At 39.0% G+C, this 10,563-nt stretch overlaps 1 pseudogene; it reads right to left on the bottom strand.

Moving 5' to 3' along the window:
- Window positions 1–9,459: 9,459 nt before the first annotated feature.
- LOC118830000 lies at window positions 9,460–10,059 on the bottom strand (annotated as a pseudogene).
- Window positions 10,060–10,563: the final 504 nt, after the last annotated feature.

The following is a 10,563-nucleotide window of genomic DNA, read 5'->3' as shown; positions in this document are numbered from 1 at the left end:
TTTGGATCTGTTTTTATTTCATACATGGGTGTAGTAGGTGGCCATTTATATGCTGTGATTTGTTTGCTTTTCCAGATATCTCTTCCCCATGGGTCTATCGTGTAGTCATAGACTTGACTTTATATTAACAGACTTGAGAAAAAGTTTGGGGGCATATAAAATGTCAGTAATTGATGGGGATGGAAAAGCTGACTGGAATCTAGTGTTGTCACCTTCTATGTGGAAATTTCTACCATTGGAGAGTGCTGGAGTAGACAACAAAGATGGACATTATCCCCAGAATGTGATTGCAACGTCCATATATATCCTGATATGGGTGAGAGGGAAACTTAACAATCTCCTTCAGTCATCTCTCATTAACAGAGAACCATAGTTTTATTCAGATTGGTTAATCGTCATCTTGGAAAGCCCAAAGATCGTGGACCTCAAAGGACTTAAGCCACAGGTTATTCAAATATTACCTGTGTAAAGGGAACTTTCCAGTTGCAGTCCTGGGATATTTGACTGTGAGAGAATGGGATGATGAACCTAGATTCCAAGCCCTGGCAGAAAAGCTTCTTTAGATTCCTGAGTAGCTAAAGGGGATTAGCTTAAAGGTTATGGCTGGGAGCAGGCACCTGAGGAGTGGAAGGGTTAAGAACAGATTTTTATTTCACCATATTTCTTATTAGAGATCAAACTCCTAGGTTACACATGTGATTCTGCACTGAAAACAGGAGTCATTGCAATACCCAGAGCAGTTATAGCCAATAATTCTTCTCTGTAATGCTTCACAACAGTAGATCCCCACTGCAACGGGGGTGAACAAAAGGCAAAAAGTGAAGTAGTTTTGTTTATATATTCTTTTTCATTATGCTGCTAGGCCTCTAGTGTAGGAGGAAGTGGGCTACATTTAACTTTTAGGAAGGCTTGAAAAAAATGGTCAGAGTGAGCTCCTGAGCCCTGATACCTTTGGAAGAGAAGTGGCAGAATGTTATCAGCTTCGGGAGAAGATAGATGAATATTCATTCCTAGCAAGCAGCACCAGTTGGCCTGATGAATATGGCTACAGCTGTGGACACCATGCACATTTACCATGCTTAACCTACTGTAAATATCGCAAAGCATAATATTGGCCTTATACAACATTGATGTACTATGGGGCATGTCAAGCTGAAAATCAACATATGCTTCTAGGGCAGCTGGCAGGAGTCAAACCTCATGTTAAATACATCTTACTACATAGCATTGCCTACTCCAGTACCCACACTCTCTTCTTTTTCTCCCAACTCTTTTTCTTCTCACCTCTTTTCTCTCTCTCCTTTCTAGTTCTCCTCTCCTTCTTTGGTTCTTTTTCTTTCTCTCTTTTCACCTCTTTCCTCCTTCCTTCCTCCCTCCTCTCCTCTCCTCCTTCTCTCCCTTCCGCTCCTCTCCTCTCCTTTCCTTTACCCCCATCCCCTTCTCTCTTTCCTTCTCTCATAAAGGGAATATTCTCTTCTTGGACCTCTGACTTGTCTTCCTCTTCCTGTGCATCTGATTCTTCTTCTTCTTGGCTCTGCTTTAGAGAAAGAAACTAAAAAGATGGTACTGAAACCTTTTTCTCTTTCTCCTCTCCAATCTCAAGTTTGAAACAGACTAGGCAGGAAAATTATTCCTCAACAGTTTCTCAGTTCCATCTCCTTTGAGAGGATGGAAAAGCTCTGTGCAAATATTCCTGTACTGTATAAGGGTACTCAATTCTACCTGGTTTGCCTTCTTTTTCTTAACTTTGGGTTTCTTTGTGATATGCAGCCTGTTTAATGAAAGGCCCATTTCTACCTTTTGCATTTGTTCTCTCAGACATTTAAAGAACTTATCACTGAAAAACTGTGAGGCCAAACAAGGCTGTAGATGTGAGATTTGCTTTTAACATTTATTTCTTCTTAGCAGATTGTACCCTCTCAAACCCACCACTGATGTTTTAAAGAATTGGAATCTGAGCAAGTTTTTTTTTCCTTTGAGGGAAAGTGTTGCCAGAGTAAACGCCATCTTGTCATCTATCAGAGACTCCTTTTATTTTCCTTTTTCAAATGGTTGTTAATTCATTTTGAATAGAAAAGAAATTAAGTAGCATCTCTTTCTTAGCTTTATCCAAGGAACAATTCAGGGCATCTCAGTCAATGAAGGGCAAAATCCTTTTTTTTTCTTTTCAATGGCATCCTATGTATTTTCACCCTTAGGATTTAATGCAAGTCTACATGTCCAATTTTACTTCTTGATAATTCATTGGGTGAACTCAAAGGTGTTCCCTCTCCCTAGTGTTAAAGGCCTGAATTCTTAATGGCAATGCACATCTAATGGAAAAAATATCAATCTACTGATTCTTTTAGTCTTAAAGACCAAGTTAGAGAGATAGCATGGCTGACTCACTCATAGCATCACAGTACTTCAGAGTTGGAAAGAGCCTCAGTAGTCATATAGATCCATGTCTATCTCCCGAAAGAATACACATTACAACAGTCTTGTAGTTTCTTTTGGATGGTATAGAATTCACAGAATCTCAGATTGTAAGTGATCTTAGGTAAACATGTATGCGTATTATACACATACATACATTCATACATATGTATGCATAGTTGTCTTTCAGCACTCCTGACAAGTAAGGATAGAATTGCATGCTCTCTAGCCCCTCATGCTCATCTCCTCCCAGCCCCAGAAGCTTGAATTCTGTGCTTGGGTCCCTTGTGTTTGATAGGCAAGATTTCTTTTGCCTAATCTTGCCAGAGACCAGACTTTCATGTCACATCCTGCCATATTAAGTATGAAATAAATGCTCTGTCTATCCTCCACCCATCCACCCATCTGTCCATTTATCTCTAGTGAATAGTAACCAGGGATGTGCTAGAGCCAGTTCTAAAAGGCTTGTGAGAGTGGATCCTTAAATTTTCAGTGTGAACATTTATACATTAAAAATCAGCAATTGCCACAAACCACTTGATTTATGGTTTTGATTTCTAGTCTTGTGAAAAGTGTTAATGCAAATTAACCTTAAAAGGGTATGTGTGTGTGTATGTGTCTGTGCATGCGTGTGAGCATCCTCTCCTCCTCCCTAGAGAAACCAGTTGTTAAATATTTACCACTTCCCACCTGTACTGTTCTCTAGACATTTATTGAACTCAGCAGCAGTTCAGTAGAAGGCTTGTGGAATAAAATCGTCAACAGACTGGAGGGCTGTAATAATAGGCTACTAATAATAACAATAATAGGAGTTTATATAGCACTTTAAGTTTTGTAAAGTGATTTATGTCCATTAGTTCATATGAGCCTCATAACATCCCTAACAGTAACCCATTACCTCTCAAGACAAGCCATTCCACTTCTGGAGAGCTCTTATTGTTAGGAAGTTTTTGTAACATAGAGCTAAAGTATATTCTCTTGTAACTCCTGAGTACAACAAAAAATGCTTAATTTAGTGACTGTCTAAAGAAAAGCCTCAAAACCATTTTTTCTTCTTTTTAAAAAAATATTTATTTTTAGTTTTCAGCATTCACTTCCATAAGATTTTGAGTTCCAAATTTTCTCCTTATCTCTCCCTTCCCCCTACCCCAAGACAGTATGTAATTTGATATAAGCTCTACATATACATTCATATTAAACCTATTTTTACATGAGTAATGTTGTAAAGAAGAATTAGAAACAATAGGAGAAAGCACAAAAAAGAAGGAGAGAGAGAGAGAGAGAGAGAGAGAGAGAGAGAGAATATCCATTACATTCCTATACCACCACTAGTTCAGGCATTCCCCAACTGATGGGCATCCCCTCAATTTCCAGTTCTTTGCCACCACGAAAAGAGCTGCTATAAATATTTTTGTACATGTGGGTCCTTTTCCTGTTTTTATGATCGCTTTGGGATACAGCCCTAGAAGTGGTACTGCAGGGTCAAAGGGTATGCGCATTTTTATAGCCCTTTGGGCACAGTTCCAAATTACTCTCCTGAATGGTTGGATCAGCTGAAAGCTCCACCAACAATGCATTAGTGTTCCAATTTTCTCACATTTTCTCCAGCAGTTATCATTTTCCTGTTGTTTTTCTTTTTTGTTAGCCAATCTGATAGGTGTGATGTGGTACCTCAGAGTTGTTTTGATTTGCATTTCTCTAATCAATGGTGGTTTAGAGCATTTTTTTCATATGACTATAGATAGCTTTAATTTCTTCATCTGGGGAACTGCCTGTTCATATCCTTTGACCATTTATCAATTGGGGAATGACTTATATTCTTATACATTTGACTCAATTTTCTGTGTATTCGAGAAATGAGCTGCTGGTCATAAAAATTCCTTCCCAATTTCCTGCTTCCCTCTGAATCTTGTTTGCTTTGGTGTCATTTATGCAAAACCTTTTCAATTTAATGTAATCAAAATTATCCATTTTGAATTTCATAATTATCTCTGTCTCTTATTTGGTCATAAATTCTTCTGTTCTCCATAAATCTGACAGGCAAACTATTCTTTGCTCTCCTAGTTTGCTTATAGTATCAGCCTTTATATCTAAATTGTGTACCCATTTTTTCTTTGGTATATGGTGTAAGATGTTGGTCTATGTCTAGTTTCTGCCGTACTATTTTCCAGTTTTCCCAGCAGTTTTTGTTAAATATTGAATTCTTATCCCAGAAGGTGAAGTTTTTGGATTTATCAAACAGTAGATTACTATAGTCATTGACTACTATGTCTTGTGCATCTAACATATTCCACTGACCACCACTCCATTTCTTAGCCAGTACCAAATAATTTTCATTATTGCTGCTTTATTATTTTTCTTCTAATGCATGGAAATTAATTAGGTATTCATCTCTCCTTTTGCTAAAGTCCTACTCTGATTTCGGGGGCAATTTGGTGATACAGTGACAGAGTAACAGGTATGGAGTCAGAAAGAGCTGAATTGAAATTTGGCCTCAGATGCTTACTAGCTGTGTGACCCTGGGCAAGTCATTTAACCCTGTTTGCCTCAGTATTTTCATCTGTACAATGAACTGAAGAAGGAAATGACAAACCACTCCAGTATCTTTGCCAAGAAAACCCTAAATGTGGTCAGAAAGGGTTGGACACGACTGAGAAAAATGACTGAACAACAACTCTGATGTTTAATCATGACATGGGTTTGATCCTGGATTACTGAAGACTCAACCAGTAGAGTACAATCTAGAAAGTCTTCAGGTGGGATCTTGGAAATTGATGGTATGTATGTTGCCCAGTGACCAACACAGCTAGTTTTAGAGAAGCCCAGCACCAGAAGACTGAGTCATCAGGTGATGATATTGGTAACAGCAACTCATTAAAGATTCAAATGCATGAAACAGTTATTCCCTATGATGCTGGAGGTACACATGCTGATGAAATTGTAAGATCAGGAAATCTTATGCTTCAGAATGGCAAGTTCCATCTAGTCCAAAGGCCTAATTTTACAGACGAGGAAACCAAGGCCCAAATAGGTGAATATAATTTGGTCAAGGTCACAAAGGTAACAAGCAGAGAACATGGTTTCGTATCCAGGTCTTCTGACTGCAAACTGAGTATTCTTTCCCCTAGATAGCACTGCTTTAAAGACAGAGGGATGACTGTCAATATTCTAACCAGTGTCATTGAGAAATCATAGAATTTAGAGTTGGAAGGAAACACAGACAATCACATTGTTTAAAGTAAATATTCCTTCTTGGAGGTAAGATCTACAGCTGATGTCACAGTGAAGATGAAGAACAGGTCTAGGATTAGTAGAACATGAGGAGAGATAGAATGATAGGAAATTATGAGCAGATAAAGATGTTTCAGACTTCTTGAACATGAAAGTGGAACACTTGTGGCTAGTGGCAAGATTAAGGTCATGACCACCATTATGGGTACCTGAGGTGAAGTAGAAGGAACATCTAGCTGGGGTTTGGGATGGGGGTTCCTTCTTCAGCTAATGAAGATTCAGTATCACTGTGCTGGGGAGAGTAAAGGCAGGTGGGAATATGCTATCATTGGAGAATTAATCCAGGCTGAGTACTGGTGGATAGCGAAGGTCCTCTGAAGAAGGCAGGTGTTTAGAATGTTTCTAATCTTTCCAGAGCCCACGAAATCTGCCCAATACAGCAAAATTTGGTAGTGACTCACTGAAGTATCTAGAAGCCTGCCCTCAGGGGAAGCAGGATCAATCTGCCAATATGTCCTAAGGCTATATGGAGGCCTGGCTTCCTTCCTGGCAGACTTAGTATTTTTTTTTTTTAGTCAAGGACCTACTTTCTTTTCTGAATAGACATGGCCTTTTTCTCGTAAGACAATGTCTACCATGGGATAATTGCATGCTGCTCCTCTCCAGAAATACCAGTGGGAGAAGGTACATGTCAGTAGAAATGGCATATGATTGAACTGATTGGTTTGAAGATTGGTCAGTTGCTCAAAACTGGTGATTTAGTGATTTTTCCAGGAAATTAGTATTGTAGAGTATTGGCAACTGCTTTGGTGGCTAAGGTCTATTTTCAAACAAATCTTATCTTTTTTATTTTTTTCTTTGTTTTTTAAGCTTAGAGTCTTTAGTTACTTTAATGATTTGAAATGAGATTTCTCCTTTTTTCCCATAGTGAATCAAGTCGTGAGTTCTCCATCACTGGAGTTCTTCAAACAAAAATTGGAGGGACACTTGGAGATGTAGAAAGGATTCTTTCTTAGGTAAAGGTAGACTTTTGAGGTCCCTTACATCACTGAGACTCAGTTATTTGGACTGTGCCTGATAAAATGCTCCAGCCTAGCATGCTCCAGTAAAGCATCCCTGGCCTTGAGATGAAGTGGAAGATGGATTTGAAATGTAGCATTCTCCTTCTAAGTAGGAATTTGGCACTAGATAGACCCAAAACCAATACAGAGAAGGGTATACTGTCTATTCCTTTTCTCATGTATGTGCTATTAACAAATATAGGTTAGTGAAAACTGTAACTAAATATTATGAAAGATCCCCAGGTGAAAAAAATGGCCACTTCCTAGAGAAAGCCCATATCACAGTACCCAGATGCTTAGTACCATAGTGGGTAAGTGGGTAAGGGGCATGGACTGGGATCAATATGTGCCTCTTCCCCTTGCCTAGAGAAGCAGTACAATATCTAAGACCTTTGTTATACCAGGGAATTAGACCAGAATGGGCAAACACCACATAAGCTATGAAAGGTAAAAGTCCTATGAGGATCCTATCTCTTCTGGAAAAGTATGGATGGGAAGGACAGAGTTACCATCATTCCTAAAAATGCAGTAATTCAACCCCAAAGTGAGCCAAATAGAATCTCTTCCTTTACCATTTGCGAAGCCATAAGGTATAAGGGATTTCTTCAATTAAATTCAATGAACATTGAGTGCGTGCCTGCAATAATCAATGTACATACTAGGTTCTATAGAGGGTACTCAAAGATGAGGAAGACATAGTCCTTATCCTCAAAACACAAAATTTTAAAAAGCCCTTACAATCTTATAATTAGGACAAAGGTAGATAACCAAACAATTAAATAAAAACCAGGCAATAAGTGACATAAGAATATTTGGGGGCTTTAGAGGAGGGAGAAGTTGCAGTCAGTAGGGGGAATCAGGAAATGCTTTATGAAGGAGATGGAATTGAAAATGGGTTTTAAGGAATGGGTAGCATGATATAGTGGCCAGGTCAGAGGACCTGGGTTCAAATTCTGCATATATCACTATTTCTTCTAGGATCATATATAAATTCTTATATTTGACAGTTAAAACTCTATATAACTTCACTCCAAATTACCCACTCAGCCTTCTTACATGTCATTTCCCTTCATGTCTAGCCAAGATGCCATTCTCATTGCTCCTCATACATCCTTCTCCGTCTTCTACCTACACACCTCTGTACTGACTGCTGTTGATGCTTGGAGTGCTTTGTGTATTCATCTATGTATTTCAGAATCTCTTGTTTCTTCCAAGGCTCAGCTCAATTACCCAATAAGCTCTTCTATAATTCCTCTAGTTCATAATGAATTCCCTTAAAATCAACTTGTATCTATTTGGTGCCAACCTATGAATGCACAATTTTTCTCCCATGACTAGACTGCAAACTCTTTAACTTTTGTCTTTGTATCTCCATCACCTAGTACAGTGCTTGGCACACAGCTGGCACTTAAAAATACTTACTGATTTATTGGTTGACTAACCTTGGGCAAGCCCGTTAACCTCTCTGTTTTTCAGTTTCCTAATCTGTAAGACGACAGATTTTGTCTCAATGATTTCTAAGGTGATTCTAGCTTCAAACCTATGATTTCAGCAAGCAGAAGTAGGTGGAGAAGAAGATGACCTGACAGGTAGACTAAGGATGGTATGGTGAATATTCAAGGAACAAAGAGAACTATAGTTTGGCAAATTAGGGGAAAGTGGGTTGGACCCAAATTGTGGCAGACTTTGCATGCCAGGTTAAGAAGTTTGATTATGCAATGGCAAACCATTGAGTGTCATGCTTTAGGAAGTGTTAGCTATCAGTGGCTTATCTAAGATAAATTAGAATCTTTGGGTTGTGAAAAATTGGAGCTGGGACCCCCATTTTCTCATCCTACAGATAAGGAAACTGAGACCCAGAGAGATTTCTAGAATTCATAGACTTTTTAAAATGCCTTCTCTTGTGGGGAAGGAGTACTTCCAGATAATAAAAGTATAAGTAAAGGAGCTGGTCTTTGAAAGTCCAGGACCTAAATACAGAAAAGGAGGCAATAACATGATATTAAACTAACTTTTCCAGTTAGACTAAGATCTGTGATTCTTCTATAAAGATGGAATGAACCTTTAGTAAATTAGAATGCAGTGCCAGGGTTCAATGATTGGCCCTGCCCAAATATGATCTTTAAAAGACTGGATTTCTGGGTTTGATGCTTACTAGAATGACCTTAGAGAAGTCACTTAACCTCTTCAGGCCTCAGTTTTACTTGATTGTGAAATAAGTGGGTTGGCATAGATGATCTCTAGGATCTCTTCCAGCTTTAAATCTGCTACTCTTGAGTTAAAGTTTTCAAGATTACAATTTATCAGGAAACTACCTTAAGAGGCAGCTCTAAGGGATAGAGTGCTAGACCTGGAGTCAGGTACATCTGAGTTCAAATTTGGCCTCAGATACTTCAGCTTGTGTGATCCCAGGCAAGTCACTTAGCCTCTGTTTCTCATAGTGGGGAATTAATAATAGCACCTACCTCCCAGGGTTTTTGCAAGAATAAAAATTATATTTGTAAAGTGCTTTATAAACCTTAAAGCATTCTGTAAATGGTAACTGTTATTAATAATAATTCTTCTTATTCTTTTTTTCTTTTTAAATAAATATTTATTATCAAAACTAAAAAGTCTATATAAAGCAATAAACCTTTACAAAACGAATCTTTGAGAATGTGCCAATGTTAAGTTACACACATGACAGATAAACAAACACAAAGCAAAATGCGAACAGCAATGTTGGTTGTGCCCACCATCTTCTTCCTCTGACTTAGACATTGATCACACACAATATGAAATCATCATATGGGAAATTCACGACACCTTGCTGAGCTGTATCCCTTCTTCGAAAACTATCAGTGAGAGCTCTAAGTTTTACACAAGAGGCAATGCAGTCATCAAAGGTTATCTTGCCATTTGTGCCATATCGTTTTGTGATTGAAGTCACTGCTTAGAGGCGCAAACTAAATCCTATAGTCCTCAGGGCTTTCTTCAGCTCTTGTGGGTCCACTGTCCAACTTTGGTCACTGTCAAAGCTTATGAAGTGTTGTATCCAGCCATTCAACACAGTCCAAAGTTCCTTAAATTCACTAAAACCCAAGGTGCCAGACATGTTCCTATCCAACATTGATACCATAAGCCTGCAAGTCTCCAGGTTGAAAGATTTATATCCTCCAGCAATGCCCGACTGGGTCAGACATCTCTGTAACTCATCAGCATCTATCTGCCCATCCTGTCCAGCCACAGCAGCAAAATATCCGTACAAAGGATCTTGAGTTTGTCCAGGAAAAGCTGGGCCTCTGGGGGCACCTCCGTACCCACCTTGGAAGTAACCGCCTCCGCCAGCACCAGGATGCCCCGGATACGCCATGACCATGACAGTGACCATGGCCGTCTCCAAGCTGCTGCTGCCGCCGCCTCCAACCCCAACCTCCCCCCCCTTATTATTCTATTTAGAGGGGACATTTCCTTGAGCTTGTCAGATTCTGGAGTGCACCCAATTTGGTGCCTGTGGTCTCCTATATACCATGAACATATTATAGTAATTAGATAAATGGAATTTTACCTGCATTACGTCTGAAAAGTAGCAGGTTAGAAACTGAAAGAATGCCTGAGAAAGACTCATCTATCAGGCATTCACTTCCTTTTAAATAAAGATCTCTTCTAGAAAGACAGATATGCCATTTTCCTTTAAGGACAGATACTCCCATCTGAAACTACTGTGACATTCCGTTGATAAAGAAAGGTGAGTTCCTGAGGTCGTTGTTGCTGTGGTAGGTAGAAGAATGAAGACTTGTGAGTTACTGATGAGGATCATCAAGAGTTAAAAAATGGAACAGGAGGAAAGAACATAGTAAAAATTTATAGGATCTCC

Source organism: Trichosurus vulpecula, chromosome 8 (genome assembly GCF_011100635.1).
Source record: "Trichosurus vulpecula isolate mTriVul1 chromosome 8, mTriVul1.pri, whole genome shotgun sequence".
NCBI classification, from domain to species: Eukaryota; Metazoa; Chordata; class Mammalia; order Diprotodontia; family Phalangeridae; genus Trichosurus; species Trichosurus vulpecula.
The sequence above is the reverse complement of the archived record's forward strand: the minus strand, read 5'-3'. Positions and strand labels throughout refer to the sequence as shown.